Below are 22,690 nucleotides of genomic sequence, written 5' to 3' on the forward strand. Positions count from 1 at the left end.
ATCTAAAACAGTTTAAATCGGTTCTGTTGTCCATTTCTAAGTGATCTAGGAGTTTCATTATCTAGTACGATTACTCTCTACTATCATTTTACCAATCTAAAATGGGCATACACTATTGTAGATAACTATTGTGTTCTTCTGGCTATGAGTCTCTGTTTTACGGACTACGGTACTTAACACCATATTTTGCACACCTAATATATGTATTTAACTATAAAATCATCTTAAAATCATAAAGTGTACATACTTTTTTCAAACTATTGAGAAAAAGACTTTTAGTTGGTACCTTTATTTTGAGAAGTGTTTCCTTTTCCTCCCTATCACAACTGAACTTGTAAGTTGCTTCATTCTTTTCAAATGCAGTTGTTATACAATCTGTGTCACTTATTAAGCTTCATTCTTCTCAGATGCAGTTTTATACAAACTGTGTCAATTTTATTCACCATTGTCACTGTACAATGAGACTTTCTGTTCTTTTTTATTAATTGCATTGTATTTAATTTCATCTTCGAATATGTGTTTTATTATTGTACAAACGTCTATCTCTAGAGATGAAATTGTATTCTAATGCTATCTACAGAATGCAACCTAATGGTTGTCCTCAATGCTATAGAATATCATCAATGCTATATATATGCTATTTACAGAATGCAAATTGTTTTACATCTCTTACATTCTGTTAGTTTTTGAATTTAACTATCATCTCTTTAATGTTTTGGCTATTGATTAAGTTTTAAAAGTTTGCTATCCCCAGAATACTTTTTCAGTTTTGTTAGATTCAAATCAGAAAATTGAAAAACAACAATTTGAACTTGTGTGTGTCCTTGAATATACTAAAAACACTTTATACTTTATTTACTATTTATATACTATTATAATTTATTTTTGAATGAACTATTGCAGGTGGAGGAACACTGAGGTCAACAACACTATAAGACTAAAATACAGAATCAGTGTTAAAAAATTGTAAGTTTAATTTATACATGCATAGTATACATTTTTTTTTTTTTTGCTTATGTAACATTAAAACCAAAATCAGATCCAAGCACACGGAAAATCCAAAATTTTTTCAAATTCCTTTTCAATTTATACACTTTATGTCCATTTAATTACATTGTATACATATACTCCATTTTTTGGACATTCTAAACTCACAAATCCTTCGAAAAATAATTCATCTATTGCTTCTTCATGACCTACAATTATCCAATACAACTTTTTGTAAATTATAAAAATGAAATGAACAGAAGAAATAGTTGCATCAATGCTCAATATATGCCATCCTTGTCACTGTATATTTAATTTTTCACTTTAGATCATAAACTATTCAAATATTTTAATTTGTATTTTTTTACACTTTAAATTCATGGATGGGTTTTGGATTGAAAGGCTGATTGTGAGAATTACATATTTGTTGGCTGCCTTGTTCATAGTTTTTTTTTTTACAATCATGGAGATTTGAAGGCAACCCTAATATCATTAAATCACACAGCAAGGATATTACCTGGAACACATCACACAACAGACCTATTAGTAAGGGACGAAATATCCTCATCATTAAGCACCATGACTTTTGTAAGTGTATACCTTTCCCATCTCCTTGTGCATCTGCTCCTTCATCTCCTCAGTATCATCCTCTACAGAAACCAATAGTCTAATATTGGAAATTAGATAAAGAAATAGAAAAGAAACCAAACATGAATATATAGTAGTAATTGAACAAAAAAATAAAAAACTGAATAATTAGTAGATAATATAGGTGAGAATAGAAATGTTTCCAGAAAACTATGCTACTAATTTTGTCTGTCAACATGCATAATCCAGAAAAAATCTCAATACAATTGTCAAAAAAAAAAAAAAAAAAAAAAAAAAAAAAAAAAACAGATGTGCAGGTGTTCTCACCGTAATCTTCAAGCAACTCTGTTTTATCAATACTGAGATGTCAGGTGGCAGGTGTTCTCACCGTAATCTTCAAGCAACTGTGTTTAATCAATATTGAGATGACAATGGAGCTTTATATAGAGGCTGAAATTTGTTTTTCAATTTTGAATATTGTCTTGGAACTATGAATGCTGCTTGAAACGTTTCAAGACCCAAGATTACATTCAATAGATTATTTTTTCGAAGAATTTTCTCGTATATAGATGTGTAATAACTGTATGTGTATATCTGTATCTTTATATATGTAAATAAATATAGATTATAGGTTAGCTTCTCAGTGTAATTAGAACTCTTTGACTATTAGAAGTCTTTATTTATATAGGTAATAGACTATTAGCCACAATTAATTCGACTGTTGAGTTATCTTATTAAAACGATGCCGGTTAGTGTGGACGGAAAAATGTTTTAGGCCAAAGTTATTGCTTTATTATAATGATGATAGATGTATTAATGTGTAATTTGAAATTTTGACTTTAAATTTTATTTTTTAAACAAATTTTCAAAACAACTCAAATTTGCATTTCAATGACACCATGTTTAATCTTCTTTACAAAAGTTCTCGAAATCTATCATCCATATTACGATCTAAGTATTGAACGAAAAGACTCTTTGTCTACATAAAATATCTTTGTAGCTGATAAAATCTACATGAAAGTGTAGCGGATTCTTTTTATTTTTATTTTATTTAAATAAATGAATCCGCTACACTTTCTAATATGAAAGTGTAGCGGATTCTCTTTGTTTTTTATTTAAATAAATGAATTTGCTACACTTTCTAATACGAATGTGTAGCGGATTCTATACTATCCGTGTCACCACATCCGCTACACTTGTACAAGTGTAGTGGATACTCCTGTACAAGTGTAACTAATGTGCAATTCTGTACTAGTGTCTTACATAATTATGAGCAAAATAATGGGCATGTGTTCTTTGTAATCTTTGGAATTGCTCTTACATTGGTTTATATATATATATATATATATATATATATATATATATATATATATATATATATATACACACACACACACACACACACACAATAAATGTCACTATTGCAAAAATCAGTCTAGGCGCCTGTCTATGCGCTAAGAACCCCTAGGCTGTGGCGATTTATCTCCTAGGCGCCCGCCTTGGCGACCGACCGCTTAGTTCCTAACTTGGCCGAATTCGCCTACGTTAACTCGTCCATTTCGGTTGAATTCGACCTGCTGTAGTCCATCCGTTAACTGTTGTAAAAAGTAAGGGCAAAGTAGTCTTTTTATTTCAACCCCAGCTAAAATAAATCATTTTCCTATACAACTGTAGAACTGTCGAGCTTTCTTTGCCAGAAACGAATGCACAATTGTGAAATCTTCGGATTGAAATCGCTGGTTTGTCTCGCCAAAGAACGGTGTTTGCGTAATTGGGAATTATTGGAGAAGAAGGGCTAATTTTAGTTTTTGTGGGAAATGAATTGTTTTGGCGGGGGTTGAAATAAAAAGATTGTTTTGTCTTTACTTTTCACGGTGCAGACGACATATGTTAACGGAAGAACTACGGCAAGTCGAATTCGAAACTCGGAAGATCACAGGTGGTCGATTTGAAAGTTTAGGACTAAAGGTGTCGAAACCACCAAACTCGGATGACCTTAGCTGGCATTTACTCATATATATATATATATATATATATATATATATATATATATATATATATATATATATATATATATATATATATATATATATATATATATATATATATATATATATATATATATATATATATATATATATATATATATATATATATATTAGCGCTCAAATGCGATAGTGGCTTTAGGTGCGGCTATATCAGCATCGTCCATTTTGCTTAATCTAACGGCAGCGGCTAATTTCTGAAGATTTAAAGATTTAAGCGCGTCCTGATAAGTGGGGGGCGTTATGGTAATTGTAGTAGTCATTTATATCGGTCGCTTGTCAGAATACACCAACAGTGTTAACAAAAGACACCAATAGTGTTAGGAAAAAGCACCACAATGAAATGCACAAATACACCAAAAAACACACAACACACTCAAAAAATACACCATATAACTCACCACCCCAATGGTGTATTTCTGAACACTGTGTGGTGCTTTTATTCATACCTAATGGTGCGTTCTGGTGATGCATATCTAATTTGTGACATGTTTTTTTGGTGTGCATTTTCTAACATGGATTGTGTATATTTGTATAACTATTAGTGCACCCGCACTGACCGCATGGGAAGGCGCGGGCGCACCTAAACTTGGCACCAACACGAATCCTCAAATACACCACAGTAAGGTTAATAATGCACCAATAACGAACATAAAACACACAACACTATCATTTGATCTATTCAGGTGCCCAATGACGACTTTAATCTTGCAGTTCGCGTAGTGTGAGAACGTGCGCGAAAATATCGGAAAAGCCTGGATGAATGTGATTCGTTGAATTTATCTAATCTAATGGCCTACATTTAACCGCACCGCCGCATCTAAGCGCACTACCGCACTTGAACCTTCCTCTATATATATATATATATATATATATATATATATATATATATATATATATATATATATATATATATATATATTACATTTTAAAGATAATTGTAGAGAAACGAGCCATGTATTATTCAATTAATTGAATGATTCTTTTGCATTTCTTATCTAAATATATAATAAAAAAAAATAGTCGTGCATCGCAAAGGTAATTGGACAATTATTTGCTCAAATTCAAGCAAGGATAATATCAAAAAACATAATCGATTCAACTCATTTCATCAATTGCACTATATAATATTCGTTGTTATAATTTATATAATTGTATATCGATCCAAATATTATAACAAATTCATTTCATGCAACACACGAGTGAAAATACTTGTACAAATAATATCCAATCAAATATTACCACATAAAGAGATGAATACTATAAGGTAATTTTATTTAAGATGAAAGTATAGTTTTAATCATTTTTTATTTGTGAAAGGATTTTTTAAAGCTTGTGTATTAAACTTCATTAGTCAACAAATTTTCAATTTTTTTTTTCAAAATAAGTATTTATTTATTGTAATTCATCAACATATACCTTAAAATTGCATCATCTATGAATTTGTTTGATACTATAACTATCAAATAACTATACTTTAAAAATAATGATAAATAATTATCTTTTAGAGATTTTATCATAAGAAAAATAATATTTTAGCTTAACAATTTGAGAATAATTTATATATTTATAATAATTTTACTTTACATTCTACAATATTATTTTTATATTTATTAACTTAATTTTTATAAATATTTGAAATTAATTATAACAAATTCATTTCGTGCAATGCACGGGTTAAAATACTTGTACAAATAATATATATCCAATCAAATATTATCACATAAAGAGATGTATACTATAAGTTAATTAAATTTAAGATGAAAGTATAGTGTTAGTCATTTATTATTTGTGAAAGGATTTTTTAAAGCTTGTGTATTGAACTTCATTGGTCAACAATAAATTTATTTTCAAATTTTTTCAAAATAAGTATTTATTTATTGTAATTCATCAACATATACCATAAAATTGTGTCATCTATGAATTTGTTTGATACTATAACTATCAAATAAATGTACTTTAAAAATAATGATAAATAATTATCTTTTAGAGATTTTATCATTAAAGAATAATATTTTAACTTAACAATATGAGAATAATTTATATATTTATAATAATTTTACTTTACATTCTACAATATTATTTTTATATTTATTAACTTAATTTTTATTAATATTTGAAATTAATTATGTCCAGCATTCAATGACTATTAATATAGTTCTCTAAAAAATGTAATTATAAATCTCTATGAAATTTTAATGGATAACTATTCATGATAAAAATAAAAATAATAATAATAATAATAATAATAAATAGTACTAACATATGTGGGGACGCAGGGGATCGAACACAGAGCCTACCACTATGCAAGCAAGCACACGACCATTTGAACTACATCACCAAACAACACCCTTGTAGTCATATTACGTATATATACAGAAAGAACTATCTAAAATAACATCGAAAGCCACTCTATGAGAGCCAGGTTTCGATCCTGGAACCTGTGGGTTATGGGCCCACCACACTTCCGCTGCGCCACTCTGATTTTATATTCTAAGACTATAATAAACCTATTTAAATACATTCCTCTGGAGAAGTATTTTTCTGTTGCTTCACTTGTTTGGCTTCGAAGGTAAACGCAATTACTACACTAATCCCTAAATTATTACGGAATAAATATTTATTACCTGAGATAATGTTGATAACTGCATTCAAGAGCCTCATAAAAAAATAAATAAATAATTTCACTTGGCAAGTATTTGTAACTTGAATTCAATATATATTTCCACTGATAATGTTAAGAAAATGCTTTATTTAAATTTTAATGCACATGATGATGTGTCTATCTTGAGTTTTACTTGTTCAAAAATTTAAGATCAAGTAGTAATTTTATGTAATTATATCATGTTTGAATTTTTAGCATAAAATAACATTGTAAGTGACTATTTTGTGGTACAAATATATGTGAGGTCCACTTCCGATTTAGGTCGGGTCAAAGTGGATTCTCACTCTTAGTAGTGAGACGAAGAAATCAATATATTGTATGTTCAAAATTAAGGTTGAAACAGAGACTAGGCGCCCGATTTATTTTTTATTTTTTTTAATTATATAATATATATTATATATCATAGTAGTGCCGTAGTGGCCTAGTGGGTGAAGAGTGAAGATTCAGAAGTCAGAACAGAGATCGAGGGGGTGAAGGGCAACCATCAGAAAAGTGGAGAACAAATCAGAGGTTCTCGGAGGTGGTAGCCTTGGGGAGATATTGCGTGGATGAGTACTGCTGAGGTTCTCCGCCGTCCGCCATTGCCGTCGCCATCTCCACCGCCCTCTTCCTTCTCCTCCTCTTATCTCCTCAGATCTGATCATCATCGCTGACTCTCGACTTTCGTCTGATTGTCTGGACTCTGACGTCGTGAAGAATCGCGAATAACCCCAAAAAAAAAATGAAAGAACAAAAAGGGTTGCGACGGTTCGGTCGGCTAGGCGAATGCCTAGCCAGCCTCCTAGTCGGCCTTCTTCGATGCGACTGGGCGCCGCCTAGCGCCTAGGCGCGAGTATCGCGATGTTTGTAACATTGCTCAAAACATATAATGGATGAATGATAAATTGATTATCAAAGTAGACCCATTTGAATTGGAAATGAGGGTGAAAAGGATTTAAAAAAACACTTGTCCTACATTGGTTTGGGAAGTGGGTTTATTTGCACCAGTATATATACAAGAGCCTTTTAAAAAAAGTTTGAATTATATATAACAATAGAGTTCTCTCGTGCGTGCAAGGAGAGGTGTTCTCTCTTCTTCTCAATTCTTGTTCCAAGTGTTCAAAATTGCTGTAATCCATTTTATCCTCCTCCAGGGAGGTAGCGAATAAGTTTAATTTAATGGACGTTTTATCCTCTCCAAGAAGGTAGCGAATCGATTTTAAGGGATGTGTGTGTTACACACGAGTCAGATTTCTTTTCCTTCTCGTTTCTTTCGTTGTGTTTGAATATCAGATTTTGAAAATTTCAACCGCCCTTTCGTTTTATTTATTTTATATAAATAATTTAGAATTCCTTTGATTTCGTACCAGGTTTAGTTTGAATTAATTTTTTCAAAATTAAATTTCATCGTTCGTTTATATATATATATATATATATATATATATATATATATATATATATATAGAGAGAGAGAGAGAGAGAGAGAGAGAGGGGATTGCATTCACATGCAAACTCCCTTAAAATGCAAATGTGTGGACATAATCTAGCCATAGGATGTGATTGGATCAATGGATTGGATTAAAGCTTAATAGTGACACACAAATACTAATTAATGGAGAAAAGGGCAATATTGGTAATGTTTTAACAATGTAAAAACGGAAAAGATTAGATTTGAAAAGGGGATTAGATTTGAAAAGGAAAAGAATTGATTTCTAAGATATGCAATAATTAAGGAAGTTTAAATTGGGTAGGATTTGAAGACCGCATATCCCTGCGAACGCAAAACTCCATACGAACGGTAACGAGATTCCGACGTGCATCCATAGACGTGAGACAAGAACCCATTCATGGTGCAAACTAGCCAACTTACGACGACATACCAAACTACATGGACATTCCAAACCCAGGTAATTACACCGTGTATTTGACCTTTCTCATTGTATGTAAATATGTAATTCGTGCGGTAATGAACAGTGTGCATTGCGTGTGTCGAAAATTTTTTCCGGTGGCAAAAATAGGGAAAATTTGAATATGGCCATACTCATGGATGAAGTTTTTTATTTATTTTGTATACAAAATCTGCAAAATTAACCACTTATGGAGTCAGTATGACTTGTGGGACGTTGGTTTTGCATTATTAACGCCAGGATACACACGCTATTAGCTGCATGTGCACACATGGTTCCATAGATGTGAATTGTGAGAAAATGGATGAAATAGTGCCGCTTTATAGTTCCGTTTGTCTTGGTGTACGCAATTCTAGCAGTGCTGCCAGTTCCGAATAATGCAACTATTATTAACACAATAACATTGTTGATATACAGGCGAAGAGCACAACGGAGCAAGAGTAACGAATTGCGACATGATCGTATTACCAGATGGAACGAAACAGTGGTTACCAACTTGCAAAACCGAAAGCACACCATACGTCGGACGAGAGTTTGCAACTCTCGAATACGGAGAAGACTTCTACCGGGCATACGCAAGACAGTTCTGTGAAATTTTATAAGTGGTGTATGCACAGATTTACCACAAATGTGCTGAGTTGTTGCTATTTTCTAAGTCCGTTAGTACCATATGTGAAATTTATGTAGTAATTACCCACCCTTGCAATTTATTTAGTTTCCCATGCACACAGTTTAACCCTATCGTGCGCAGCCAGAGTATTCACCATGCCAGTTACCGAACAGTGAACTAGCCATTGTTGTGAATTTTTTTTAGCTAATGGCCACGTTTGCAAACTCTTTAGATACTAAATCACACAGTCAAACGCAAGTATGTGCACACGTTTTGATGTAATAATCCCACAAGCAAATGGTGAACTAGTCACTAGAGAACAATTATATTGACTCTTTATCCATGGTTTAAATTTATTTAGTTGGACATACACACAGATTAACACTAACGTGCACACATGTGTTCATTTTACTAAACGTATACGGGAATAGTAACATAGACAGTTTGGAGAAATATATGTTTTTGTTCATGCACACAGTATGGTGCCAAAGTGCATAGAGTATGGTGCCGAAGCGCACACAACTAACCATTTACTAACACGAGCGGAAGCCATAACAGAGCAAAAATTGCGAACTAATATCCATTAAACCAAAAACAATAAAATCGCTATTGACCTACGGGATCGATGACACGAATTGATATGCCCGAGAGATATTCCTACACTTAAGTAAATTGAATTCTGATGTTGCAATTTCCTTCATGTTGCTTTTGCGGAATCCTGGGGTGGACTTGCCTAGGCGGCGACACAAAGTCACTATCATCCTTAGATATCCCCGAAAGGCCCGCAACTGACTGGGCACCCTTGGAATTTTTTAGCTGTAGAGACGAAACAACATGCACAAGTACATAAAGGAAACGCAAAACCAAAAAATAAAAATAAAAACAAAAACAAATACACATCAAACTACTGACTATCACACATTCGCACCCAGAAGTGCACATAGTTGAGTAAAATAACAAACAAACTAGCCACACCATAGATCACAACCCAAAAGACCCTATAACACATTTATAAACACAGTGCGCACATAAAACCTAGAAAATGCATTCATTTATTCACAAGCATGCACACAACGAATTCATTACTTTATATTATAACATTGCAACAAACTAATCCATGATTCCAAATTACCAATGCAATTTATAAACACAGTGCACACATAAGACCCAACAAATGCATTCATTTACTCCCAAGCATGCAAATAACAAATTCATTTATATTATAACCTTGCAACTAACCAATCCATGATTCCAAATTACCAATGCCACTTATCAACACAGTGCACACATAAAACCCTGCACCCATTTATTCACAACAATATATGAGATCCTTAACAGCTGCCATTTACCAAACAGTGCCTAAACAATTCAACCAAACCAACAATATGATCAAACATGCAGAAAGGGCAACTGACAAACACCTTCAAGAAGCCATTTGATTGAATAAAAAACATTAAAATGCCCACAACAATAACCCATTTTAATCGAACCAATAACAACAAATCAACTGCCCAAACCAACCCAAAAAATCGGTAACAACTTTAGATCATAAAAAGATTACTAACCAACAGGTTCAGGAAGCCATTTAATAGAAACAACAGTGGGGGTAGTATTATGTCCCCCAGAAGCATGAATGGCTCCAAGACTCCTGAGATGTTTGGCATTGCATTGTAGGTTTCTTGGCAGGCAATTGTAGCCCAAGAAATTCACAGAGTTGTGGGCAAAAATAGTGCCTCCATTGGAGAAGAGTTTAGGGATTTTGGCATGGGAAAGAGACTGGGTAGTGGTAGTGAGTTCCATGTTTCTAGGCTGAGATTTCTTGCTGTTTAGGTCAGTGGTAAAAAAATAAAAAATAAAAACAACTTGGATTTCCGCCGCCCCAACCCCCCGTGAACCACCACACGCCAACCAGACCACCCACACAGAATCCGCCAGATGATGAAACCACACATGCACAATCCACCACCGCACCAGTACAGAAAAGGAAAAACAAAAATCCAAACTGCATTTGCGCAGCCCCAATCCACCCGTGAACCACCGCATTCCACCCTCACCACCCTCACACACCATGCTAGATGATGTCAACACAAATGCACCATCCCCCACCCCCGCCGCGAAATAACAAACAACACAAAACCCAAAGGTCCGCCGCCCCAATCCCCCGCCAACCGCCGTAAGCCACCCCCCCCCCCCCAACCCACACACAACTCGGTTGATGAAGGAATCCCATATGCATAGCCACATTCCCCCACCAAACGAAAAAACACTCCAACAAAACCGAGCTAAAAAATGAACAGAAATATCGCAAACGAGCAAGGGAGCAAAAAAAAATACCTCTACTTGAACCCTGGGATGATGGTCCCCATCGCTTCGCTCCACCGTAGACCCCACCGGCGACCATAGTGCGGCGGCTGATGAAGAAGACGAATCGATGGAGAGATGATCCCTTGGCAGCCGCGCGGATCGAAAATGAGCGCGATAGAGACCGGGAAAGTCGCGTGCAATAATAGCGGTTGAATTTAATAAGGAATTGAATAAGAAGGGAAGAAAAGGAAAAACCCAAAAATACCCCCACTAAAATACATCAGCCGATCCCAACAAAAAAAAACACCATAAATAATAAAACAAATCCTGGACATCCAATCCCAAAATCCAACGACGCATATGAATCCACACGTTTGTATTTTAAGGCCTGTTTGTATTTGAATATAATCATATATATATATATATATATATATATATATATATATATATATATATATATATATATATATATATATATATATATATATATATATATATATATATATATATATATATATATATATATATATATATATATATATATATATATATGTTTGTTTGTTTATTTATTTATGATATCCAACAAGCTAAGAATATATATAATGGTAAAAATATGACTCATCATATTTTGTCGAAGGTGACCAATTAGCTCATGTGATAATATAAAATGATTTGGTTCTTTAAAACATAAAATTTATCGCATGAGCACACATCAATAACCACATGTTAACAAAATCCTTCCCCTCTTAGATGCTTTACTTTTGATATTCCAATAAAAAAAATTAAAAATGAAAATTATAAATTCCTCACTTAGATGCTTTACTAAGCATGCCCCCGGCTGGCCTTTTGTTTTCAAGATTTAGACACTTTCCCTCTCTTTTATGTGAAAATTATCGGCCACGATCGAAAGGTACATCCACTACAAGAAAAATGCACATAGACAACACTAGAAAGACAACAGTTTTTAAGAAAAGTGTTGTCTTTTGTATAAAAGACAACAGTTTGGTTCAAAACCGTTGTCTTTGATGCAACATTTTTGTCAAAGACAACGGTTTTTACTTAACCGTTGTTATAAGTGTGTTGTCTTTGTGCATTTTGTGAAAAGACAACACCGCAACGACAACGGTTTTTTAAAACCGTTGTCTATGTGTGTTTTTTTATTTAAAAGACAACAGTTTTTTTAACCGTTGTCGTTGGTGTGTTGTCTTTAAGCGCACTAGAATACACAACACTAGAAAGACAACGGTTGTTTAAAACCGTTGTCTTTGTGCACTCTTTTTTTTTTTTTTTAAAGACAACGATTTTATTTAACCGTTGTCGTTGGTGTGTTGTCTTTAAGCGCACTAGAATACACAACACTACAAAGACAACAGTTTTTTAAAACCGTTGTCTTTGCGCATTATTATTTTATAAAGGACAAAAGTTTTATTTAACCGTTGTCATTTATGTGTTGTCTTTAATAGCACTTGAATACACAACACTACAACGACAACAGTTTTATATAACCGTTGTCGTTGCGCGTTCTTTACCGTTGTTGTTGCGCGTTCTTTATTTGTTTAAGACAAATAAACCTCAAACATAACAATTAAAGCTTAACCAACTAAGCAACACAAACTCTTATGTACTAAAGTGCAACATCTGGTATATAACTGGGTTGCTTCTGTGTTATCTGTGAAAACCAAAGTTACTATTTTCTAACCCCCGTTTTGTACCTGTATACCCGTTACTATTTTGGGCCTAGTTCCCCAAGTAATAAAGCTATTATTTTCTTACCCCCTGTTCTGTACCTATAGGTATGATGGACCCGGTCCCAATATAGGTGACAATTCACTTTTAGTTTTTTTTTTTTTTATCAAAACATTCATTTTTGGTCCTAATATTATTGTGACATGACCAATTTTGGTCCTTTATAAAAAAAATTGTTGAAATTTCGTTAAATACATGACATTTCGCTCTTCAATTATGATTTTTTTCATAAAAATAACCATAAAAAGTATAACTGGTCAATGCACTTTGTATTAAAAATATCAAAATGTCATTCAATTTAATTTAATTTCAACGATTTTATTGATAGATGACCAAAATTGATCATGCAGAAATAATACTAGGACCAAAATTGAATATTTTGATAAAAAAGGATTATAAATAGACTGTTACCTATAAATCTAAGATAAAAAATGAAATTCACTCTTCTTTAAAAGTTGACTTTCAAGACTATCACACTTTGCAAAAATCTCCTTCCCTCTCCAAAAAAAAAAAAAAATAAAAAATAAAAAAAAAAAAAAAAAAATCCCTCGCACACTCGGTGAAAAATAATCTCCTTCCCTCTCAAAAAATAAATTCCCTCTCAATTATTTTCGTTAACACTTAAAGGAAGACCAAACAAAAACAAAATTTCTTCCGCCATTTCATTTTGCTCAGACCTCAGACCTCACCGCCGCTCAAACGATCAAACGACTCACAACGCACAGCCATCGGTCCGCTCGCTGCCGTCTCACTCAGCCACTGCCCACCGCCACGCCGCCCCGCACAGCCCTGCCGTTCGACGCTTTCTTCTTCACCCCGCACAGCCAGCGCACATCCTCCGCTGCCCTGCCTCCGCCGCACCGGATCTCCGACTTCACTCCCATACTCTTCGTGTTCTTGTCCTTTATTGCTATTTTCGTCATGGTAACTCACCTGTTCTTGTGCTTGAACCTCAGTGCACGTACATATGATTTAATTGTTAAAATTGTGCATTATTGCTTAATTTTTCGTATACTTGTCCAGATTTTAGTACTGCATATCCTTCTAATTTTGTAAAGATTTGATCTAACAGTGTTGGGTATTTGCATTTGAAATTGACTTGTAGATTTGTAGTTTAATCAACTTTTATGACTTGTACAAATTATTATACTAGACCTTGAAATCAGTAGTGTATGGACTGAGTTGTTGCGATTATACACCTTATGCTTGGTGGGTTGTTCCCTTGTTTCCTTATTCTTCCAACTTTAGTAAGGGCAAAGGTGTCTTTCTACCTAAAGTTTGTGCTCCAAGCTAACCTAGCATCATCTCTTCATTTCATCCACCAACAACCTAAACACAAAATCTCTACCTTCTCTCTAAGAATTTGGTAGCCTTCTCTAAGCCAAATTTGGGCATCACAAATCTTACAAGTTGTCTTCCAAGATTCCTACTTTCCTAATCTTGAGTATAGGGGAGGGTAAGAACCTTGATCTCTTGGTGTTTTTAGCATCCTTTTAGTTGTCTTTTTCTAAAAATAGAATCTTTGTTGTCTTTTGGTATGTTTATGAGGTTGGTGTTTAAGAAGAGCTTTAGGAGAAGCTTTCTAAGGGTGAGAAAGTGAAGTTTTAGGCTACAAAGGTAACCCATGCTTTACAAAACCTATTTTCTTACTTATATGATGATTTCTTAGCTTCTACTTGTGATTCTTGTGTTGAAATTGTGAGATTTGATGCATTGTCTTGTGGTAATGCATGTTTAGAGCTTGTTCTTAGGGTTCTTGTATGCCATTGCTTGGCTATTTCTTGGGTTCAAGTCATATTGTTGTATTGTGTGAGATTTTGGGTGTTTTGGACTTGTTGATGAAAATCTCCGAAGGGATTATTTTGGAGTACAGGTGTACTCGCGGGCGGAGCTCTACCCGCCGCCCCACCCACGGGGTATGAGTGTTGTGGGCATTGGTACCCGCGGACGGAACCACGGGCGGTTGTCCACCTGTGGCCCCACCCGCGGGGAACATGGATGATGATGGTCGGGGATTTGTTCCCCGTGATTCTTTTGACTCGGTATTGATGTTTTGACCTCCCGATGTTGTTTTATTGGGCTATTTAAGTGTCTTCTTGATGTTTCGTATGTCTAGAACGGTATGTTAGGAATCCATGTAGGATTTGGTGTCTTGAATCATGCTTGTGGTCCAACTTTGTGATTCGTTGGATTGATGTTGAGTCTTGTATGTTCTATGGAATTACTTTTGATTTACCCGTTTGATAAGCATGCTAGTTTGATGCTGAAATGCTAGTGTGTGCGGTTTGTTCTTTCCTATTGAGATCGGCAACTTGTGTTGACCATCGTTTGGTGTCGGATTGTGATCCTTTGTTGTTGAGTATGGTTTCAAATCTTTGTTGTGATCCATTGATTGGTTCCTATGATGTGAACACATGTAATTGTTGTACCTTGAATGATGCTTGATTAAGGTTTATGGGGCCTTAGTCTTCTTGGTACTGATGCAGTCCTCGTGTGGACATGTTTGAGATTGGCGGTTTTGTGATATGATATTGAATGGTACCCTCGTGTACTGAGAGATCGGTGGAAATGTTGACGATGCCGGCGGGGAGGGGGGGGGGGGGGGGGGGGCGACGGCCCTCGGAGGCAAAAGGTTGGAGTCAGAAGTACAGGGTGGCACTCGGAGGTAATGGTTGGAACTGAAATAAGGCCGAGGGTAGCCATAAGGTTGGAACTGTGAATCTTGTGACATGTAGTTGTCACTGTGGCATGTAGTTGCCAATGTGTGTATGTGTATTCTTTGCTATTGAGCATGTCTTGATGTATTCTACTTTGTGATCAGTAGAATACATCTCGAGTTGTATTGGTTACAGTTGGTATTCTTGTCTTGTTGTTGTCTTAGGGATGTTGATTTCCTCTTTTCCTTTGAGAGTGTGAATGAGTCTTTGAAGTTGACTTCACTCTATGGCTTTTGAAATGATATATACTGTATTTCGTTTCGAAAATGGTTTTTGACTTATACTATTTATATATGCTATATAACGCGTATTGATGGGTTACGATCAATGTTCGCTGACCGGGTGTCATCCCCTATCTTTATGTTGCTTTACAGGTTTTGAGTAGCATCTTGGAAAGCGCGCTAGCAGATCGTTAGTTAGTGTAGCTCCTTATGACTGTTTTAGTTAGACTTTTGGCCTGTGACCCATTGATTTTTATAAGTATGACTATGACGTTTTGTTTAGTTTTAACCTGTGCACATATAGATGTGTAGGTGTGGCATAACATCTCCCGTACATGTTTATTAGCTTCCGCTTTAATTTATTCTTGATGAGTAGACTTTATCTCTTCCTTAAGCTTTAATTTGGTTTTAAAAGTTGTTGAAAATCGGGGGTGTTACAGCTAAACACTGGGTTTATATAATTATGAGCACTGTTATTTTTAGTGTTTTGTTTTTTCTCCATAAAACCCCAACATATGATTGGCAATATTATTATGGCAAACTAAGATAGGGTTTAGTTTGGTGTCTGTTTGCTGCTACAGAGACTGATTGATCAGAGATATCAACAGACGCACTGACACTGAAGATCTGATAAAGGAAGAAGTTTCCAAAAAGTCTGAACGCGGTTTGAAGACTTTTGGAAAGAAAATCAGCGAATCTGTTTTGGAAGGTATGGACCGAATCTCTACGATTGCATTCTTCACAAATCGTCCTACCATCTACATTCAAAGATATTTTTGGAGAGTGGCTTTTCTAAGGAAGTATAAGTACCCTCATTCGGTCATGAATTAGGGTTACGTTTAGTAAGACAAAAAAGGCACTCCCTGCTATATAGAAGATCACATCTTTGATTATGCCTCTTCTCAAGAATATATGTTCTTGGTGATTATGATGAAGAACTTGAGAAGAACTAACGTTGCTTAAACGAAATGACGCAAAGATCACTCAGTTGTGGGAACAACGTGGGACTGCGTCATTGAAGCGGACTGCGTCAGAGTTAGCTCTCCAACCGAAGGGATTTCGTTGGACTTCTGCATGCGTGGCTCTCCGTTTTCAACAATCCACTAAACCTTTGTAGACTGGGTACGTACCTTTTGTGGGCACTTGGGTGAGATTCTTGTTTCTCTACCTTTGTACATTGGATTATGAGTTAGTGGATTGGGCGCCTCGGTGATCGTCCCCCAGATGTAGATACACACTGTATCGAACTGGGTAAACATCGTATGTGTGTTCTTATTATCTGCTTTAGTTTTTTCCTCGACAAACTAATTGCCAATCTATCGATCTGACTGACAATTCACATCTTCGCATCAGTCAGTTCAATATATCAGTTGCTTATATATAATAATCATCTTAATCTGGGGAAATGGAAAATTACATGTGGTATCAAAGCTTTTAAGTGTATACAATGACTTGATCCTTACGGGAAGGTTTATTTTGCATTGTTCTCTCTTTAAGAAGCTATTTTTTCGTGTAGTCTGTTGGGCGTTTGTCTGCTTTCAGCGTTTGTGTTTTGTCTGGGTGTCTTTTGGTTCAGGATGGATGCAAGTATGAAACCACCAGAATTGGATGGCCACAACCATTCCTTCTAGAAGGCTCGAATGAAAATTTACCTTCAGGCACAAGGTACCAGAGTATATCATACTGTCCTCACTGGATGGAGTCCTCCAACAGTCCAGAATGTTGATGGAACTGCTAAGGCCAAACCTATTGCTACATGGACTGAAGAAGAAATGACGTCCTCAGATCTAAACAATAAGGCGCTGAATTCTATTGTAGGATCTTTGCATGGATCTGTCTTTACTCTTGTCACCGGAATAAGAGAAGCAAAACGAGTATGGGACACCCTTGAAACCAGATACAAAGGTACCAGTGATGTCAAACAGTCAAAGCTTCAGTTGGTACTGTCAAAGTTTGAATCTCTTAGGATGAGTGAAGAGGAAACAATTTCAACCTTTCACAGCCAAGTTCAGAATTTGATGAACAGGGCTTCAGTTCTTGGTTAACCTTTTACTGATGAAAGAGTGGTCAAAAAGATCATTCGATCTCTTCCCAAACGTTTCCGAATGAAGGTGACTGCAATTCAGGAACACTCAGGCTGGGAAAAGAAGAGCGTGGGAGAATTTATGGGAAGTTTACATACTTATGAACTTGAAGTTCTAGCTGATGACGAACCTGTAGCCAGCAAAAAGGGCAAGTCAGTAGCTTTTGTTGCTGAAGCTGATCGAGAATCTGACACAGATGAATAGATGACGAAGCTTTGGCCCTGCTAACAAAGAACTTTAAGAAAATATTGAAAGGCATCAACCGAAGGAGTCAAGAACAACCTAACAGGACACAGTACAAAAGTGGAAACTCCTCGTATCAGAAAACAAAAACGCCATCCTTCTCGCAGAACAATCAGTCTCAGAGTGGTCGAACAAGACAAATCAGCAATAATCCAACTGACACAGTTCGACCTCTAAACCGATCAGTGCAATGTCGAGAGTGTGAAGGATTCGGACATATACAATTTGAATGTGCAACCTATCTCAAAAGAAAGAAAGCTATGTCAGTGGCGACCCTGTGTGATGATGAAGATGAAGCAGAAAATGTCCAGTCTGATGATAATGTGGGAAACTTCGTGGCCTTTTTCACGGCAACAGAAAACCAATCAGAAGAGAATGATACTTATGAAGAATCATACATATCATCAGATGACTTTGAAGAGAGACATATACAACTGGAACTGGAATTTGCCAAACTAGTTGGAAGTTGGGAACAACTAGTGAAAGTCAACAAGAGTCTGAATGAAGATCTGAAGCAGCGAGATGATCTCCTGAAGAAACTAAACACTGAACTTGTCACAAAAGAAGATCTTATTACTCAGATAAGATCACGAGAGGGAAAATTGATAAAAGAACTGGAGGATCTAAAGAAGAACATCAAGATGATGGATACCACTTCCACCTTAGACAAAATCCTGGATTCTGGCCGAAACCCCAATGATAAAAAGGGACTCGGTTTCGAATGAGGTGAGTCCTCAAAGACACTGCCAATGTTTATCAAAGAAGGTACATCAGTTTGTAAACCATTTCACAATTATGAACAAGATCAGACATCACGGTCAGTACAGATAAAGCAGAAAGGAATTATGCACACCCGGATTGCTGAGACTGGGACTGACAGAGTAAAATTTCAATCTCATTACTCAAAGTTCAAGACTAAATTTGTAAAAGTTAGACAATACGTACCCATCTGTCACTACTGTCAAACAAAAGGTCACACCCGACCTGAATGTTGTTTTTTTTTTACAAAGATAAGAGGAAGGAGAAATATCAGAATAAGTCTATTACCCCCTTCACAAAATAGGTGTGGGTCAGGAAATCAGAAGTAATATGCTATCCCACAGTGGTTCTGACTGCTTCTATGACTGAGGTAAGATGGTACTTTGACAGTGGGTGTTCCAGACATATGACTGGGAATGTCAAGTGTCTCATGGCTGTTCAACCTAGTAGTGGGTCAGTAACATATGGAGACAGACAAAAAGGAAAGATAGTGGGAAAAGGTACTCTAAATGTACCAGGATTGCCTCATCTGGACGAAGTTCTTCTAGTCAGTGGTCTGAAGGCAAATCTTATTAGCATCAGTCAGCTATGTGATCAAAATTGGAATGTGTGTTTCAATCTTGACTGCTGCAGAGTCCGTGATAAAGCAGACTAAGTGGTGATGGAAGGAACATGATCCTCTGACAACTGTTATGTTCTGACTAATGAAACAGCATGTCTACATTCTAAAACAGACGAATCAAAACTGTGGCATCGACGATTGGGTCACATAAACTTCAGAGATATGGAAAAAATGATCAAATTAGATGTTGTTCGTGGGATACCTAAGCTCAAAATAAAACAGGAAGGAGTTTGTGGTGCATGTGCCATTGGAAAGCAAATAAGGGCTCCTCACAAAGTAGTAAAAGTGATCACTATTGAGAGATGTCTAGAACTGGTCCATATAGACCGCATGGGACCAACTCAGTCTGAAAGCATTGGCGGAAAGAAATACATCTTTGTGTGTGTAGATGACTTCTCTCGTTTCAGCTGGGTATACTTTCTGAGAGAAAAATCTGAGGCATTCAATGCTTTCAAGACTCTATGCACAAGAGTACAAAAAAGAAAAAGACGAGTCCATCATAAAAATTCAAAGGCTGAGAAGTGATCATGAGAAAGAGTTTGAAAATTCCTTATACTTAGATTTCTGCTCTAAAAATGGAATAGCTCATGAGTTCTCAGCTCCCAGAACAGCACAACAGAATGGTGTAGTGGAAAGAAAGAATAGGACTTTGCAGGAAATGGCCAGAGTGATGTTGCACGCATCGCATCTACCACAGTGTTTCTGGGCTGAAGCAGTGCACACAGCATGTCATACAGTGAATAGAGCTTATCTCAAACTAGGTACAACTAAGACACCATATGAGATATGGAAAGGGAAGAAGCCGAATCTGAAGTACTTCCATGTGTTTGGCACAAGATGCTATGTTCTAATTGATAGGGAACAAAGGGGAAAGTTTGAACCCAAGAGTGATGAGGGCGTCTTTCTTGGATACTCTCCAAACAGTCGAGCTTATAGAGTTTACAACAAACGAACTCAATCAGTCATGGAATCAGTGAACGTTGTTATCGATGATAACCCAGGAGAATCAGAAGAAACATCGGTGATTAATCCAGAGACAGACCTTCCTATCAGTGAGTCATTAGAAACAGCTGAAAAAACCAAACTGCCCGACACACATGACTCATCAGAAGAAGATAAAGAAAGCCCAGAACATGAGAACTTTCTCTCGGATGGTGATGGTAAGAATAAGCCCACCAAAACACAGAAAAATCATCCACTAGACAACATCATTGGTAATCCATCAGATGGAATGAACACCAGAAGTCGGATGAGAAGCAATCTGATAGAAATATCCTGACTTGCCTGCTACACCTCAAAAATAGAACCAAAGAATGTGAAGGAAGCCTTGCAGGATGATCTATGGATTAAGGCTATGCAGGAGGAACTACATTAGTTTGACCACAATCATGTGTGGGATCTCGTACCAAGGCCAGACCGTGTTAACATAATCAGAACAAAGTGGATCTTCAAAAATAAAACTGATGAATTTGGAAATATTGCAAGAAACAAAGCTCGGTTGGTTGCTCAAGGATATACACAAATTGAGGGTATTGACTATGATGAAACGTTTGCTCCGGTTGCAAGATTGGAGTCAATCAAAATTCTATTGGCAGTTGCATGTATTCTGGGTTTCACATTGTTTCAGATTGATGTTAAGACAACATTTCTGAACGGGTATCTGCATGAAGATATTTATGTTGCACAACCTAAAGGTTTTGAAGACACAGTTCATCCGACGCATGTTTACAAGCTTAGAAAATCTCTCTATGGGCTTAAACAAGCTCCAAGGGCATGGTACGAATGTCTGACACAGTATCTGCTACATCATGGGTATAGCCGATGGAGTGTTGACAAGACCTTGTTTGTTAAAACCACTGGAAGTCATGTGACTATAGCTCAGATTTATGTAGATGATATTGTCTTCATATCTACTCTACAGAAATATACTGATGACTTAGTGAAGGTTATGAAGGAAGAATTTGAAATGTCCATGGTAGGTCAACTAACTTATTTCTTAGGACTTCAAGTCAAACAGAGTACTGAAGGCTACTTTATCTCACAAGAAAAATATGCCAAAAATTTGGTCAAAAAATTCGATCTGGAGTCATGTAAAACTCCCAGAACCCCTATCTCCACTTCAACAAAGGTGTCAAAAGATGATACTAGCGCATCAGTTGATAACATAGTCTATCGAAGCCTAATTGGAAGTTTGCTATATCTGACCGCAAGAGTCAACCAGATATTATGTTCAGTGTTGGGATGTGTGCAAGATATCAATCCGATCCCAAAGAGTCACATTTCATAGCTGCTAAACGGATCTTGAAATACATCAAGGGCACAATTCAGTATGGGTTATGGTACTCCAAGGATAGTGAATTCAGTCTAAGTGCGTATTATGATGCTGATTGGGCAGTTAACATAGATGACAGAAAAAGTACATCAGGTGGATGCTTCTTTGTTGGAAAGAATTTAGTCTCATGGCTAAGCAAGAAGCAGAATTCAATCTCTCTAAGCACTGCAGAGGCAGAATATATAGCAGCTGGAGGATGTTGCACTCAGTTGGTCTGGATGAAGCAAATGCTTCTAGATTATGGTCTCACACAAAGGACTATGACACTCTACTGTGACAATGTTAGTGCAATAAATATTTCAAAGAACCCAGTTCAACACTCCAGAACGAAGCATATTGATATAAGGCATCACTATATCAGAGACTTGGTAGAGTCAAAGGAGATAGAATTGGAATATATTCAAACAGATAAGCAATTGGCTGACCTACTGACTAAGCCTCTGGACATAAATCGGTTTGAGATTCTCATATCTGCTCTGGGAATCTGCAGGATTGATCAAGAAGGCAGGATGATGACACAAAAGGAGAGTGTATGGTGGTCACATTCACGGGTCAAAATTACATATTTGACTTCCTTTTTAATCTCTCTTCTGTTTATGTTAAGATATTATCTTAACCTTGGTTACCAAATTTAATTCGCCTCTTTCAAAATTCAAATCATCCATTTAATCCCTAAAAAGGAGCTATATCGTTGTGTCAATCACATTCGCTGCATGCATTCTGACAACCGCATTAAATAGTGTTCATCTCCCTTGGGATTATATATTTGATCGGGTCTATTTTTCTTTGGAGGAAAAGTTCTAAATACTACTTATCTCTCTGTTATTTGGTTACTGATTCTACACCTAGGGTTTCTCTCTGTTTTCCCAAATCACACAACA

The 22,690-nt window shown here is 36.0% G+C and overlaps 1 long non-coding RNA gene across 1 annotated transcript; it reads left to right on the forward strand.

The window, feature by feature from the left end:
• The first annotated feature begins 1,397 nt into the window (after window positions 1-1,397).
• On the forward strand, window positions 1,398-16,341 carry LOC109184950. The gene is made up of 3 exons (XR_002054904.1): window positions 1,398-1,575; window positions 3,426-3,428; window positions 16,327-16,341. It is a non-coding gene; the product is annotated as an uncharacterized LOC109184950 (long non-coding RNA).
• Window positions 16,342-22,690: the final 6,349 nt, after the last annotated feature.

The sequence above is a fragment of the Ipomoea nil genome, unplaced genomic scaffold (assembly GCF_001879475.1).
Source record: "Ipomoea nil cultivar Tokyo-kokei standard unplaced genomic scaffold, Asagao_1.1 scaffold1298, whole genome shotgun sequence".
NCBI classification, from domain to species: Eukaryota; Viridiplantae; Streptophyta; class Magnoliopsida; order Solanales; family Convolvulaceae; genus Ipomoea; species Ipomoea nil.